This window comes from Dryobates pubescens, chromosome 24, assembly GCF_014839835.1.
Source record: "Dryobates pubescens isolate bDryPub1 chromosome 24, bDryPub1.pri, whole genome shotgun sequence".
NCBI classification, from domain to species: Eukaryota; Metazoa; Chordata; class Aves; order Piciformes; family Picidae; genus Dryobates; species Dryobates pubescens.
In genome coordinates this window covers 14447595-14462076 of record NC_071635.1, presented here as the reverse complement: position 1 = coordinate 14462076, position 14482 = coordinate 14447595, and the positions used below count along the sequence as shown (strand labels likewise).

The 14482-nt window shown below is 43.5% G+C and overlaps 1 protein-coding gene across 2 annotated transcripts in view; it reads right to left on the bottom strand.

The window, feature by feature from the left end:
- SMAD1 (SMAD family member 1) overlaps positions 1–10875 on the bottom strand; it is a 43446-nt gene extending 32571 nt beyond the window's left edge. The window contains exon 1 of one of the 2 annotated variants that reach the window (XM_054172571.1): positions 10776–10875. The gene's annotated coding sequence lies outside the window, so the exon portion shown is untranslated. Of the gene's footprint in view, positions 1–10542 lie in introns of both variants that reach the window. The other variant, XM_054172572.1, reaches the window with a different exon arrangement.
- Between the last annotated feature and the right edge of the window lie 3607 nt (positions 10876–14482).

Below are 14482 nucleotides of genomic sequence, written 5' to 3'. Positions count from 1 at the left end.
TCTCATATTCCTGAGATCAAGGCTTTGGAGAGCTTTGTACAAAGGCTTCAACCCCCAGATAGGAACTGATAGCTCATAGAGCACTTGGGAACTGCATAGCTTGAAAGGAAGTGGGAGATATCCTCCTACATGGCTTACCAGGAATACGGAAGTTTTACAACAGGAGAAAATGGCTGTAATCTACCCATCTGATCCCCTGGTTATCTGCAAGCTTTTTATGACTTCGGAAGAGGAATGAGGCCCACATAAAGAATTACTTAGTACCATTTCCTTATCTGCACACTCTTTTTATTATCAGAGCCTATGAGTTCCGCAGATGGAATTTTCATTCCGCCAGAATTTTTTAAGCTCAGCTTAAAAGCTTCAAAGTTCAGGTTTTGCAGAGAGTTGCAGTACTGCAACCTTACACCAAAACACTATTTCCCAAACACCACATGCCCTGCAGGGTCAGCAGCAGGCTAGCTTAAACAGCCATAATGCTTCCCAAATTTTCCGCTGCTGCCTGCTACTGCACAGCCACAGCTGTCCCAGTACAGTGGACAGAAGGACTCCCAGACCCCAATGTGTTGCAAAGCGAGACTGCAAGGAAGAATTTCCAGGACTTGCAGCTTTCCAGGACAACATATTTCTAGGCTGAAAGCTAGTGCACAAAGAGCACACAAAGATTGCAGACTCCTCCTCTTTAAGCTGACAAGCTAGATGCTTTAATTCTGGGGCTGAAACCAGCATTCCCTGAGACAGCAAGCCTGTAGGCTCCAATGACCCTGACTGCTGGCTGGCCTGGACGATTGAGAGCCCTCATGCCCCAAGTCAGGGGAAATAAGAAACTAGGCAAAAGTGTGATGGAAACCTGTATATATTCTGGAACAAGACTTTGGCCAAATCAGTCTGTCACCAGCACTCCCAGATCTCAAATCACAGGAGATGCATTGGCTCCGACCATGAGCAAGAGTCATGGCTGATAAACTAGTGGGGAGAAGGGCAATGGGAACAACTATCCAGTAAACTGCAGTAAACAGCCCTGAAGTGTTGATGCCAGTTATGGTAGGTGAAGTTTTCTGCACAGAACAAAATTTCAAAGAAGCCTGTAGCCAAGCCAGAGGAGAGAAAAAATTACAGTCAGGTTCCCAAGGGTCTGGATAGTTCCTTGGCATAGTGGAAGGCTACAAGTGAGAACCATACCCCAGCACTAACAAAAATAGCTGAAGTTTGTGGTTTAAATTTGCAGACACTCTATCTTCTTGAAGTGAAGAACTATACTACAAAGACACACTGTTTGAAGGTGTTAAATAGCTAGCAGTAAACAAAAATAAGGGGGTTTGAACACGCTGACCACATACCATTAAACAAAGTGCCTTCTACATTCCTTCTGAGAAACATGGATTGAAAAACAATCATTTCCAAGTGACTTAGGAAGTGGTGCAGAACCCAGGAAAGCTACAAGCACAGTCTTACAGCGAGCATCAGCTTTGGGTGCCCTACCTGTCTTCACTTGCAGTGACTTCTGGTAACACCAGCCTCCTTTTACAGAAGGGTTTAAAGGATTTAATATTTAGATCTTCTCTAGTTTCTTGATAATACTGCTGACAGTACCTGGTCTGTCAACTGTTTCAAGTTACTTCATCCTCTGAAGAGGAAAATAAAGTTTATAGTACAAAGAAGTTAAGATTGGAGAACTTCTTTTCTCCATGAGGAAAATAATTTTATTCTGTCTCATGCAGAACATGCACTAGATGTGCTCTGCTCATGTTTGCATTAAGCTAGAAAAACATTTCTAATATAGCTTGCAGTTTATACTAGCAAAACAGCACTTGACCAGAAAAGCTTGTTCAAGTGTTCCTCCCCATCCATCCTCCCTCACCCCCCATAAAACACACTGTATCATTAATCATTGTCGTCTTGCTGCCAATATAACTACACTGGGGCTTTGTGACTGACGTAACTGCTGGCAGTCTAACCTCACCATGCTAATCACCAACATAAGTATCTGGGAAAAGGCCCTGTAAATTAGACCTTTCCTTGGCAAGCATATTAAGGAAGTCTTCATCTGGGAGTACTACAGTACTGCTTTATAACTGGCTACCTCAAACAGCTGCCTTGGGCCAGCAAGGTCACAGGTCCACAAGCAGATGAGCAGCCCTAACAGCTTGCATCTACCCAGGGTAAAAAAGGTTTCCCTTCACTCCCTTGTGCCAGCTTTGGTACTGGAACATAATTTCCCCTCTGCTTGCAGTCTGTCAGCTCATTCAGCCTCCTCACCTGGCAAAAACAACAACAAAATGTTCCTCAGAACAGCTGGTTCAGCTCAGAGCAGGATGAACACCAAAGTCAGCTGGCCAGCATACGTGACGAAATTTGTGGCTGGGGTTGAAAGGAGCCAAACTGTTAGAAGAGTTCTCTATCTTGTGGAGCTGCCACCCCCTAATTTTAAAGGATATCCAGGACAATGACTAGCTCACACTCAGACATAATATTTGCAAATCCCCTTCTCATACCCAGAGCAATGAGCTCTTCCCTAGCTGGGTCTGAAGAACCAAATGCTCCAACAAGCACTTCAGTTCTTCTCTGCTACCACTGTCTTTTGCTCTAGGTAACCAGACAGCAGATTTAGGAGACAAATGCTAAAGAGTTCTAAGCCATGAGTATTTATAAAATATTTTCCAGATGAAATCTAATATGACAGAAACTAGAATTACATTATCTTAAGTTTTTAAGTTAATAAAGACAAAGACTTTTCCTTTGGCTGCTACCTCCAAGTGGAAGCACTTAACGCTGGCACTAGCGTGCACAATAAAGGGCCTGTTACAAAGCATGCCAGATTGCAAAACCAGCAGCAAGCAAAAATGCAAAACAGGAAACTACAACAGCCAAGATGGCAACCTATGTGTCAGCCAGGTTCGCCAAGATGTCGAGCAAGGTCAAAATCCACATTCTGCAAAACAGTGCAGTTATCACTGCATTCACCAGGTAATTAACAGCACAGGGACAAAGGCATGTCTGTTCTATCCACCTTATCAGAGATAAAAAGGCAGAAGAGGAAACCCTAACAGTGTTAAGAGTGTATCAAATTTCACAACTTAGCATTTAGATATCAAGCGAAAGACCCTTCATCAAATAGAGCTGGTTTATTGATCAGAGAGTTGCAGTAGCTTTTCAGGACCTCTGAGCAAAATTTACACTCCTAAGCAGGTGCTACTGGCCTGACTTGAAGTTAACATTCTTGTTTTCTCAACACAGCTCAGAAACTCTTGGGAGGAAAAAAAGAAAACTAGACTGGCCAAAAGTGAGCAAAGGTGTTCTGCAAAACTAGCAAAGTTTGGTTTGCAACCTGTTGGGAGGAATAGAAAGAAAAGAAGGAGAAAGAGTTAAAACCCAACAAAACAAAAAATCCTAACCCACTTCTGCTGTTCTTCAGCTGTGTAATTTACAGGGACACCACAGAGAATTAAACCATCGAGTGAAAGAGCAGGAGATGTCAGTTCCACACCACCTTCCACCTTTTCTCTCTCACAAGTTTTTTTTCTCTCACTTCCAAATTTCTCATGGAGAAAATTTGAGACCCTTCTCCCTACTGCCTCAGGAAAGGCAGCTAGTTACAAGCCATATACTTTGTTGCTCAGTATGTCAGCTCTTACTAGTCAGACACAGATAAGTATCACAGTATCACAGTATAACTAAGGTTGGAAGAGACCCCAAGGATCATCAAGTCCAACCTGTCCCAACAGACCTCATGACTAGACCACGGCACCAAGTGCCACGTCCAATCTCCCCTTGAACACCTCCAGGGACGGTGACTCCACCACCTCCCTGGGCAGCACATTCCAACGACGAATGACTCGCTCAGTGAAGAACTTTTTCCTCACTTCGAGTCTAAACCTCCCCTGGCACAGCTTGAGCCTGTGTCCCCTTGTTCTGGTGCTGGTTGCCTGGGAGAAGAGACCAACCCCTTCCTGTCTACAACCACCTTTCAGGTAGCTGTAGAGGGCAATGAGGTCACCCCTGATCCTTCTCTTCTCCAGTCAGCAAGGACATTTAGTTACTCTCATGTCAATATCAAAATGAAATGTAAGAGATACAAAGGTGAAATATATTGGTATAATGGAGTCAAATATGCAACTCATTAACAGCATCTCACCAAACAGCAGATGTTTCTTTCTCCTATCACCCTTAGAAACACATTCAAGTGGAAGCCACAACTTGTTGCAACGGGATTCTCCAGTTATTTACTTCAGCTTTAACCAAACCTGACATTATGCTTTTAAGCATTGAAGTATTTGTATATAAATAGTTACTACATACACACACCTTGATAAATTTACAGGCTCTTCTCAACTATATAAAGGTTTAGTCTACCTTTATCTGATCCAAATAATGCAACTTACAACAGCAGTGACTGTTATTTTAGGCATTCATACTGCATGCCTATGCCTAACACTACCTACACACCAACATCAGAATAAGGTATATTTAACAGCTTCATGCCCTGGTTTCATCACACTATGTCAGATAGAATGCTGCTATTATTGTCAATGCTTGAAATCAGAAGTCTGACATGATTTACAAGAAAAATATCCCAGTGAATCAGTCTTTCATGTAAATACAGAAAGCCAAGATATTAATTCCCACTACTGAACAAAGCAAGGAAAAGCAAGCACAAGTATGATCACCTATGGTCACCTGCATGCCCCCAAGGATTCTCTGAATTCACAGAAAACATTCTGACCTGCTACCTGTCAAGTGTTAGCTCAGTGTGCACACATGCTTTTTTGCTTTCATCTGCCCCAACAAGTTTTCAAACATGTAAGTCAGTCTTGCAACTTTTGTAGAAGTAGCTCTGCAACACTGTTAATCCTGAAATCCAACTTCTATTCATGCACAAATCTGTATGAAGAGGATGCTCCCAAGTACTGAAAGAGGATCCATCAGTAGAAGCTAGAAGGCAGACATGATTCTCACACTCATGCTGGGGACAGAAGTAAGGAGACAACAAAATCTCTCATAACTCTGTCTATAATCACTTCAGCATTGTTAAAAAAAAACCCAAACCAACCACACTTCAATGGATATTTCCAAGTTACCCAACACTGGATTGATACATCATAGATCACTGACGTGGATTGGCATTTTAATGCCAAGTTAAATAAATGCAAGTTAAATACTTCTGAATACCATAAAGTGCTATCATTCAGACTGTCTACACTGAGTTATTCAGACCATCTCATTTGCTGCCATTCTGGGGAAAGCATTCATTTTATAAGCACAGAAATACTAAATAATGCTTCAGAAATCACTGGTGAACCACATTAATGATTTGCTTACACGCCAAGTCACCGTAACAGTGGCCTTTGGATAATACTGCTTTGAACAGTGCCCAACTATAAAGGCTTATGCAAAGGCACATTTGAAAACACTTTGTTTTCCTCCTTGTACCCTAGATTTTGCCTGTGTGTGCAAAGGAAAGGGTAGGGGAAGAACAAAGCGAGAAAGACTAGCGACATCAATCCCAGAATCACTCTCCTAAGTGGATACCCCACCCATATAATACAGAAAAATTACAGAGCTATGGTAGAATGAATGAATTGTGCAAAGGTCCAGAAGAGCTGTACTGGTCAGGTTGCCTTCACTGGCAAGTCTAGAGGGGAAAAAAAAAGTTTCAACTCTTGATCTAAACTCAACTTTTATGCAATCTCCCAAGACGAGTACAACAGAGTAAGGCAACTGAGACTTGCAGAAAACCTTTGTAGCCAAGTGACAACTCAAATCAGCAGCTGTGACACACACGGAGCACTGCTATCAGGGGCCAGCACTCTGGTCACACCAGCTGCACACTTCACCCATAGCAATCCCAGCACCACAGGACCTGATACGTGTTCTGCCTTCTTCCCAAAAATAAACAGGCAAATACAAAATGGACCCACCTACACAAACCAGCAGAGCTCAGCTTTAAGTGGAGTGAATGCTTGCCCTCACAAAGCCTAATTAGAAGTGGTGTCCTCAGTTTTTGTTCTTATTCAACTATGAGGCACTTCCAAAGCCAAGACATGCAGACATAAAACTGAAGCAGGGAGAGATGATGTATGCTCTGGGCTCATCTTGGAAAATGCTTTACATTCCTTGAAATGAGCCTGTTTATTTTATGAAATGTTTGGCTTCTCTATCCTGTTAAGAAAAAAAAAAACAAAAAAACACAAGGATGCCCTCACAGCCAAATACACACAAACCCAAAAAGCTTCTGTAATGCAAATTAACATTCATCCCAGGAGGAGGAGGATAGGGATCTTTGTGGAGCCATTAGCAACCCAGCATGTCCTTCTCCTCACCCCTGAATCCACTCTCTGGAAAGCCCATCACAAAAGGCCCAATCTAACATTTTCTCTGGTTATTTCAATCTTGAAGAGAGACATTCTAATGGAAATAAGTTATAAAACAGCCTGCAGAGACACAATTCTGTTCATTTCAGAACCCTCAGTTTAAAATAACTTTCCCATCCCAAGCAAGAAACAGTGCTGTAACAATACAAATCCCCTGTTCTGAAGTTATGCCATCATAACCTGGGCAAAATAGCTAGGAAAGTGCAAGATACCTGTGTAGAAGAGCCTTTAGGTCACAAGCATTTCAAGCCAGGTTTGCCAATTTTATGTCTAGGTTTTCAACTTGAATTTTCTGTTGGGTAAACTTCAAAGGTAAGCCTCTTGGAACTTATTATGACTTGTATACATTCGATTTTCTGAGACACTGCTACACATAGAAGAAAGGCCAGGGGAAGAATACCAGTCTGCAGCTACTAGAGGGAAACAAGTGAATTTTTCCTAGGCAGCACAGATCTTTCCCCACTCTGAAAGCCTAAACCAGAAAACCTAAAAATCCTAAACCAGAAATTTAAAAGACAAAACCAAATGAGAAAAAAGAAGAGGCAGCATTAGTAGAATTAACCAATTAACCATAAGGCAATCTGTGAAACTTGACTTTCGTTTTCACAGATTTTTATGGCTCTCTTCAATGAGGTAGTTTCATTTATTCATCTACACTGACACAACAGAAGAGAGCTCCATATCCACCTTTTATAAGACACTTGCACCCAAAAGTGAGCTTGAATTCTTTTATCTGCCACTCAGAAAGCACCTCAGCTAAAGCATGTGTTGCTGAGATGCCACTGAACCTGAAGACTAACAGATCTAGTGACCATTTATTTTCCCTGCCTCTCCTGTATCACTCAGAATTATTTTTTTAGTTACATTTGTGACTAAAAATAATAGATGTTCTTTCTTGGCTGAGAGAAGTTCAGGAGATGCACTGCAGAGTTCACACCAGTTCAGGTATGAGGAATTGGTTCAACCACTAATACCTGCAAAACTCCAAGCACTGAGCAGCAAGCTGACTAGCAGTAAGAAGAAAAAGGAGTTTTGGCACAATTTTCCTGGAACACTTCATAGTGATTTTATCAGCAGAAACAGCAAGACCTAAGATGCTTAGTATATAATAAACATTTTACTGTCTGTGTCATGCTACTTTCTAAGCTACTTAAAGCAGAAACATGAACCTGAAGCCACAGCTGCCTTCCCTAAGAGAAGGAGAGTGACCCATGCCAACCTATATTCAAAATTACAGTCTCTGTTCTAAAGTAAGTTTGGACGTACAGTTCAAGATATGACTCAGAACCTCTGTCTTATACAAGAACTCAGAACTGCAGGAGTATTTCAACAGACAGTTACAGACTTCAGTAGGATAAAAATACTAAGGGAAAGAAAAGCAAGCCCAAACAATTAGCTTGTTTGCCCCTTTGAGGTCTGCTTGCACAGTCTGCAGGTGAAGTCTAGCCGATTTTGAGGCTTGAGAAAGGCTACATAAAATTCAGAGATATTCACTCACAACCACCTCCACATACACATGCACCTCCGAGCTGCATATGCCTTCATCTATTTCAGTTGCTAATGACTGATAGAAAGAGATAAAGAGTCAACCTAAATTGGCTCAGAATTTATTCTTCAAGGCCACAAGTTTTAAATTTCAACTACTCTTTGCATAACTTAAATAGTAATCACGGTGCTCTCTTTATTTGGTTCTTAAACCACCCATAACTGAAGCACAATGGGACATGTCACAGACACTTGCTTCGCTGCCCTCATAATATGGTTTAATTATGATGACTGAACTAACAGGCTCACATCATAGACTTTTACAGGTTGACCCTGTGTCATCCTGATGTATCATTTTGCACCAGTTCAGTGCTGTAAATCAATTTAAGATCTCCAGCAGGTTGAAAAGGCTGGTAATGATGCTTTCTCTGCAGTCTCTGGGGACTCCACATTATACACAACTTACATTATTTATAAAGCTGAGATGATGCCTCCATTAGGCTTGCAAGGCTACTTCAAATGAGCTTTTATTTTACGCACATAACTTGGGCTTCATAGAGCAGAACACTGGCTACTTGTACTATGCAGTGCATTCATGTTTCAAGATAAAAGCAAGAAGTCACAACCCCTTCATATTTTTACACTTAAATTTTTATACCAAGTGAAGAAACTCATGATTTAATCAATTTCCCAGTGTTCAGAAACACAAGTAGCACTTCTATTAACCTTTGTATTGCTTTCTTTAAGTTCAACTCTTCACTTTGTGTTCAGAGGTAAAAAGTAAATACTAAGCTCATTAGCTTTCAAACGTTTGATTTGGAAGTTAATATTTGTACAGAAACAGAAAGATCTCCAGCTGTCTATTCAGTCACTCTTCTCAAATGTATGGGATCATCACACCTTCAAGGGTACACCAAAAGGCAAGCTGAACAGGACTGAATAGGAAAAAATTGTATTTGATTACATACCCAATGATTGCTGGGGTCAAAAACCAAAGCAAGGACAAATCCCTGCCCTTAGGGTAACCTGATCACGCCTTGAACTGATCCTCTCTGGTAGCTGTGAAAGGCTTCTGCATCACCCAAATCAAGGGAAAATTCTCTCAACAGCCTACTCAGTCTGAAGTAAACTGTAAATTCCATTCCTAAGACCAGAGCAAGAACTTCAAAAACGGTCTAGACATCCTTCACTTTCATATTGATGCTCCTCCAGTCACAGTGCAGTGAGCAGTCAAAACATGCACTGAAATCCAATCAGAACCTCTGAAAAAAACTTCCCAGCACTTCTCTCTGATTCAATGGAAAAATAAAATGAGTATTAATCAGTTGTGACTAACAAACTCATCTCCCATAATTCATCGGAGTAATTACTGACAAGCAAAAGAAAAAAAATGAAGTCAACATTAACACCTCAGGTTCCCTCACATGATTTGCTCCTATTGTTTGACAGGACAAAGTACAGACAGTTAGCCAGATGAAGACCAGCAGAACTAAGATACATGCCTGTGAAGAAAAGTGGTCACTTTGGGCTGGGTTAGCTTCAGTTTTCACTCTCATTTTTGAATGCTGCTTAAAAACACATATAACTACTGGGGGCGGGGGAGGGGGTGGGGTGTAAAGTTCTCTGTCTTCCCTGCATGCAAAAACTATCTGAACTATCAGTTATGACATGTTTGAAATACAGTTTTTCCTAAACATGTCAGTTTCAGATGTGGTACCTTTAAACGCTGACATCCATTAAGCACTGTCATGCTTCACGCAATGATCTTTTCCATTTGCTTGTATCTAAAACACACATCTACACTCCTCCCCACCTGGATCTAACAACACTCCTCCTTCCCCAAATAAAACTATCACCTTTTTACACGCACTGAGCATCGTTTTTTCCTAAAATACACCACAATAATGATTATTGATCAGAATAAGTTTTAATTATTCAGATAACATAAAAGCAAACTGTAAGGTCAGACCACATATCTTCTTCAGAGTGATCTACTAACAAAAGAGCAAGCACAGCAACCCTTCCCCAGTCAGAACTCCCACTGACTTCAGTTTATATAAAAAAAAACCCCTCAGGATTTGGCCCAGATCCTTCAAATGCATGACTGAATATTTCCACACCGGTAAATTTTAATAAGCTTTAAAGATCTATATTGAGGATAAGATTATTTGGCTGCAGAGCCCGAGATTAAGAAGAAATTACACTGAGGAGGGGAAAATCTCATGCATCCAAACCTTTTAACAAGGACAAGGAAAAAAAAAGATTAAGTGAACTTTTCTTGACCTCTAAGCACAGATTTGTCATTAAAGAAAGGGGGGGGGGGGGGGGGGGGGGGAAGGGGGGGGGAGAGAGATGGGGGAGGCAGCGGGAAGGAGAGGAAGGGGGCTGCGGGAAGAAAGGAAGCGTGGGGAAAGCCCCAAATATTAAACGGAGAGGGCTAGGGAAGAACCGAGGGAAAAGGCGAAAGACTTTTTCACCCCCACAAAAACAAAGGAGGGTGCTTGCCCGGTCTGGCCGGGGCTCCACCGCGTCCCCCCGCGGAGCGCACAATGGGGCCGGGCGGCGGCTGCAGCAGAGCCCCGCGGCACCGGCACGGTGCTCGCCGAGGAGAAGCAGGAGGAGGAAGACGGCTTCCCGGCAGGGAACAGTTCTCCCTCCCTCCCGCCGGGCCCGACGCGGCACCTACCCACAAACTTCCAGCCGGGAGCGGCGGGCGGGGAAGCGGCCCCGAGTCTCCGCCGGGCTGCCGGAGGGACGCCGCCATCATGCCGCGGAGGAGAGGAGGAGCGCGGCTCGGCTACCCGCACCCTGCCCCGGAGCCGGGGACCACCCGGGGCTGCCGAGAGGGAGGAAGGAAAGAGGGAGGAGGAGGGCGGCGCAGGCACGGCGGGGAGAGGCGAGGGGACGCGAAGTTGTTACCGGCTGCCGGGCGGTGAGGGGGCCGGGGCAGGCGCGGTGAGGAGGGGGAGCCCCGCGCTGGCGTTGCCTCCGCGCCTGGATTGATCTGGTCTGGCTGGCGTCAGGCAGTCGGAGCCGCCCAGCCGCCGCTCGCCCCGCTGCCAGCGCTGCCGCTGCCGCTGTTGCTGCTCACCGACACACACGGGCCCGCCAAGGGATCCTCTCCAAATTACCGCCCCCGCCGCGCCCCGCCAGCGCGCCCGGGCGCCGGGCTGCATTTACCCCGAAAGCCCGTCCCGGAGCCTCGGCCGCGGCTGCCGGGGGGGATCTGAAAGGAGCGGTGTGAGAAGCTCCGGTTGCTGCGGCTTGAATGCGTGAGATTCACAATGAAAGTTCATTCCTGCAGCGTTCTGATTGAACTGGGTTTGATCCTACCTCTTGCCTACGGCTGATTCAGCCCCCGCCTTAGTCTGTTCTTGTGCTGAAGTCATTGCTGCAATACCTCCCCAAAACAGACCACTCTTTATCCCCAGGTGCTCTACCTGCGGGCCTGATCCTGGCCATAGGTGCCGTTGCAGTTACTCCTAATTGATGCTGGTAAATCTATTAAAGTGCATGAGGCTTCTTGTGCAATCAGATATATAGTAATGAAGTCACACCTCTGAAGTGAACCTGAACTCTCCGAATCTGGAAGGCTCTGATGGAAAGTGGCTCTGTCTGAACTCTCATAGCCCACTGGAGGCACTGTAAGACCCTTGCCTACTGTGTTTACAGGAACCATGTTTACAGGGTTCCTTATAGCTCTCAGATGAGCGTAGAATTGAACTGAAACCAATTCTTAACAGATACTTTGGCGTTTACCCAGTCATCATTCCTGGAAGGAGATATGAAGTAAGAAGTGCAAGGAGTTTCTACATGGCAAAATATTATGATACACCTATACTGGCATCATTACATCTCTGTACTTATGCCAGTAAATTTTCAGGTGTATATGGTGTCCTAGGTATGGTGTTATGCTCATTTTAAAACCCATCAAAACTGAGGCTCAGAGAAGTGAAGTTTTCCTGGATGAACAGGAACTACCTGCCCACCCAGGGGCATTCAAGTCTGAAGACTCAGACCTGGCTTGCCCAAGATCTCAGAAACAGCATGACAACAGCAGTAAAAAATACCCAGTTTTATGGTTGTGAGGTGATCAGCACTTCTTCCTGACTTCACAATCTAAAATTCATCATTGTCATGTAAATATTACATGGATTACAAACACACACATTGTCCTATGCTGTTAGGTGGCATGCTACAACAGAAGCATAGTGATGAGCTCAGAGAATCACAGAATGATAGGGGGTGGAAGAGACCTCTGGAGATGGTCTAGTTTAACCCCACTGCTAACACAGGTTTACCCAGAACAGGTTACAGAGGAAGGCATTCAGGCATGCTAGGGAGACAGAGACTTCACCACCTCTCAGGGCAGCCTGTTCCAGTGCATTATCATCTTGAACAGAAAGCTCCTCCATGTGTTTAGATGGAACTTCCTATGTTCAAGTTTGTGACCTTTACCTCTTGTCCTGTCCCTGGGCACCACTGAAAAAAAGATTTGCCCCATTCTCCTGACACTCACCCTTTAAGCATTGGGAAAATGCCCCCAGTCTTCTTTAGGCTAAAAAGCCCTAAGTCACTCAAGCCTTTCTTCATAAGAAAGATGTTCTAGTCTCCTATCATCTTTGTAGCTCTTTGCTGTACTATCCTATACAGAATGATGCCATGATATTGATGGGGGAAACCTGGAATAAAATCAGTATTTTCCTGCTTTTGAACCTCAAGATGAGTGAACTCTCATAATCAGCTTTAACTGGTATTTTGTGGTTGTACTGTACACAGCAAGTAAACTTTACTTATGTGCAGTCATAAACAAATACAGTGCAGCACTGGGCTGCAGATATAACTGGTAAAGGTTTATCTCAAGACAAACTACAGTGTCTTTAAACTTTGTGTAGTGAAGATATTTGCAGTGAAGATACAGAAGAAACATGTTACTGTTGTGTACTGTGGTAGTGCATAAATCAGGGCCAGGTGTCCTGGTTCAGAAACAGTGGATGCAGCAGTAGTATCTGCCCCATGAGCTTGGCAATCTTGGAGAGAGAATTACATGGAGAAAATTACATGGAGAATACCTTACCCTGAGCTCTGCTCTGCCCTGCTCTGAAAGGCTGACTTGGCAGGACTGGGTCAGGTGGCAAGCTCCATCCGCTGGATCCTCATTGCTGGAGTATCCAGTGCATGATTCACACTAAACAGATGTGACAAGAAGATAATTAGGGAAGCACTGCAGTTTGTCAGGTGTCTTGTTAGCACCACGTTTTACTGCTTTTGTTGCTGTTAGGGGTGACTGGTTGGTTTGCTTTGGCGTGAGAGAATTCAATTATTTTCTGCTTATGTTGAGGCTTGGGGAGGATCACATTAATATGCTCCTTTACCTAAAAAGGGCTATAAAACAGCCTAGTGTGGCCTTCTGCTGATGTTTAATAACCAGGATGGTTGTTCTGGAGAGAGCTGGCTAGAACTGGCTTCAGACAGATCATTTGTGTGAGAAGACCAGAGGGCAAGCAGAAACAGTGTGCCATGGTCAAGTCTGCCATGAGGCTGCCCTGGCTGGGCTATTCGGGTATGCAGCCAAGTCGAAACTTCAAGTCTGCTGCCTGCTTTAGGATCTTCAGTTCAGAGCTAACTCTCCAAACCCATTACTCTGTGTGTGAGTAGTATCAGCACTGTCTCACTTGTACATTCACCGCTTCTAACTCCATCAGCTACTTTTAATATAACCTAATTACCCTAATATACCATCATTAGCATCTGCCTAGCTTTTCTGATGAACATGATGTCCTGCTTAGTTGCTGGCTGGGGTTAAACCATGACACAAGAGGAAACTGAAGAAAGGAGAGCCAAGGGGCACGTACACCTGGGTATCTGATGCTACTCCTACAACTCTTCTGCACTGTGCTGAAACTGTGCTACCTCAAGAAGTGACAGAAATCTACGTTTTTCTCTCTTCACCTTGCAGCTACATGATCATTCACACTAGCACAAGGAAAACAGGCTGTGAGGCTGGGGCAATGAAGAAAAAGAAGCAGCATCCCTTCTGTAAAGAGCCTGACTTTTCATCAGATTAGGTATACAATCAAATACACCATCAGTCATAAGGCCTGTGAGCCTGAATTTTAATGGAGTAGGGGAACTTAAGCAGATAAACTTCTAATAATGTTCTCAAAGGAAACTTTAATCTTGTAGACACTTTTTAGCATCTCACCAAATACTGCCTAATCACCTTTACCATCTGTGCCTCAGAAACAGCTTATCAGGAGGCAGAGTGCTGAAAGATACTCATCATGTTGCTAGTTTGTACTATTACATTAACAAATATTTTAGAAATGCTACTACCCATACTGTTAATACTACTACCATTAGCTTTTGGTCTTCTAAAATCAGATTATATTCAGTATGTCCTGTTAACCTCAGCCAGGCTTCATCTGGCTTACTTAAGAGGTTCCAGGAAGACAGAGTGCTTCTCTCTCTTGAAGACCATTTAGCTCCAAGCTCAGGAACTTTGCTTCACCTCTATGCACACCAGGTTTCTGACAGAAAGTAGAGTTTCAGGGATAATAAAATTGAGTCAAACACATGAAATATTATTTGCATTAAAATCACTGGAGTAATTTTCTTTTGTTATT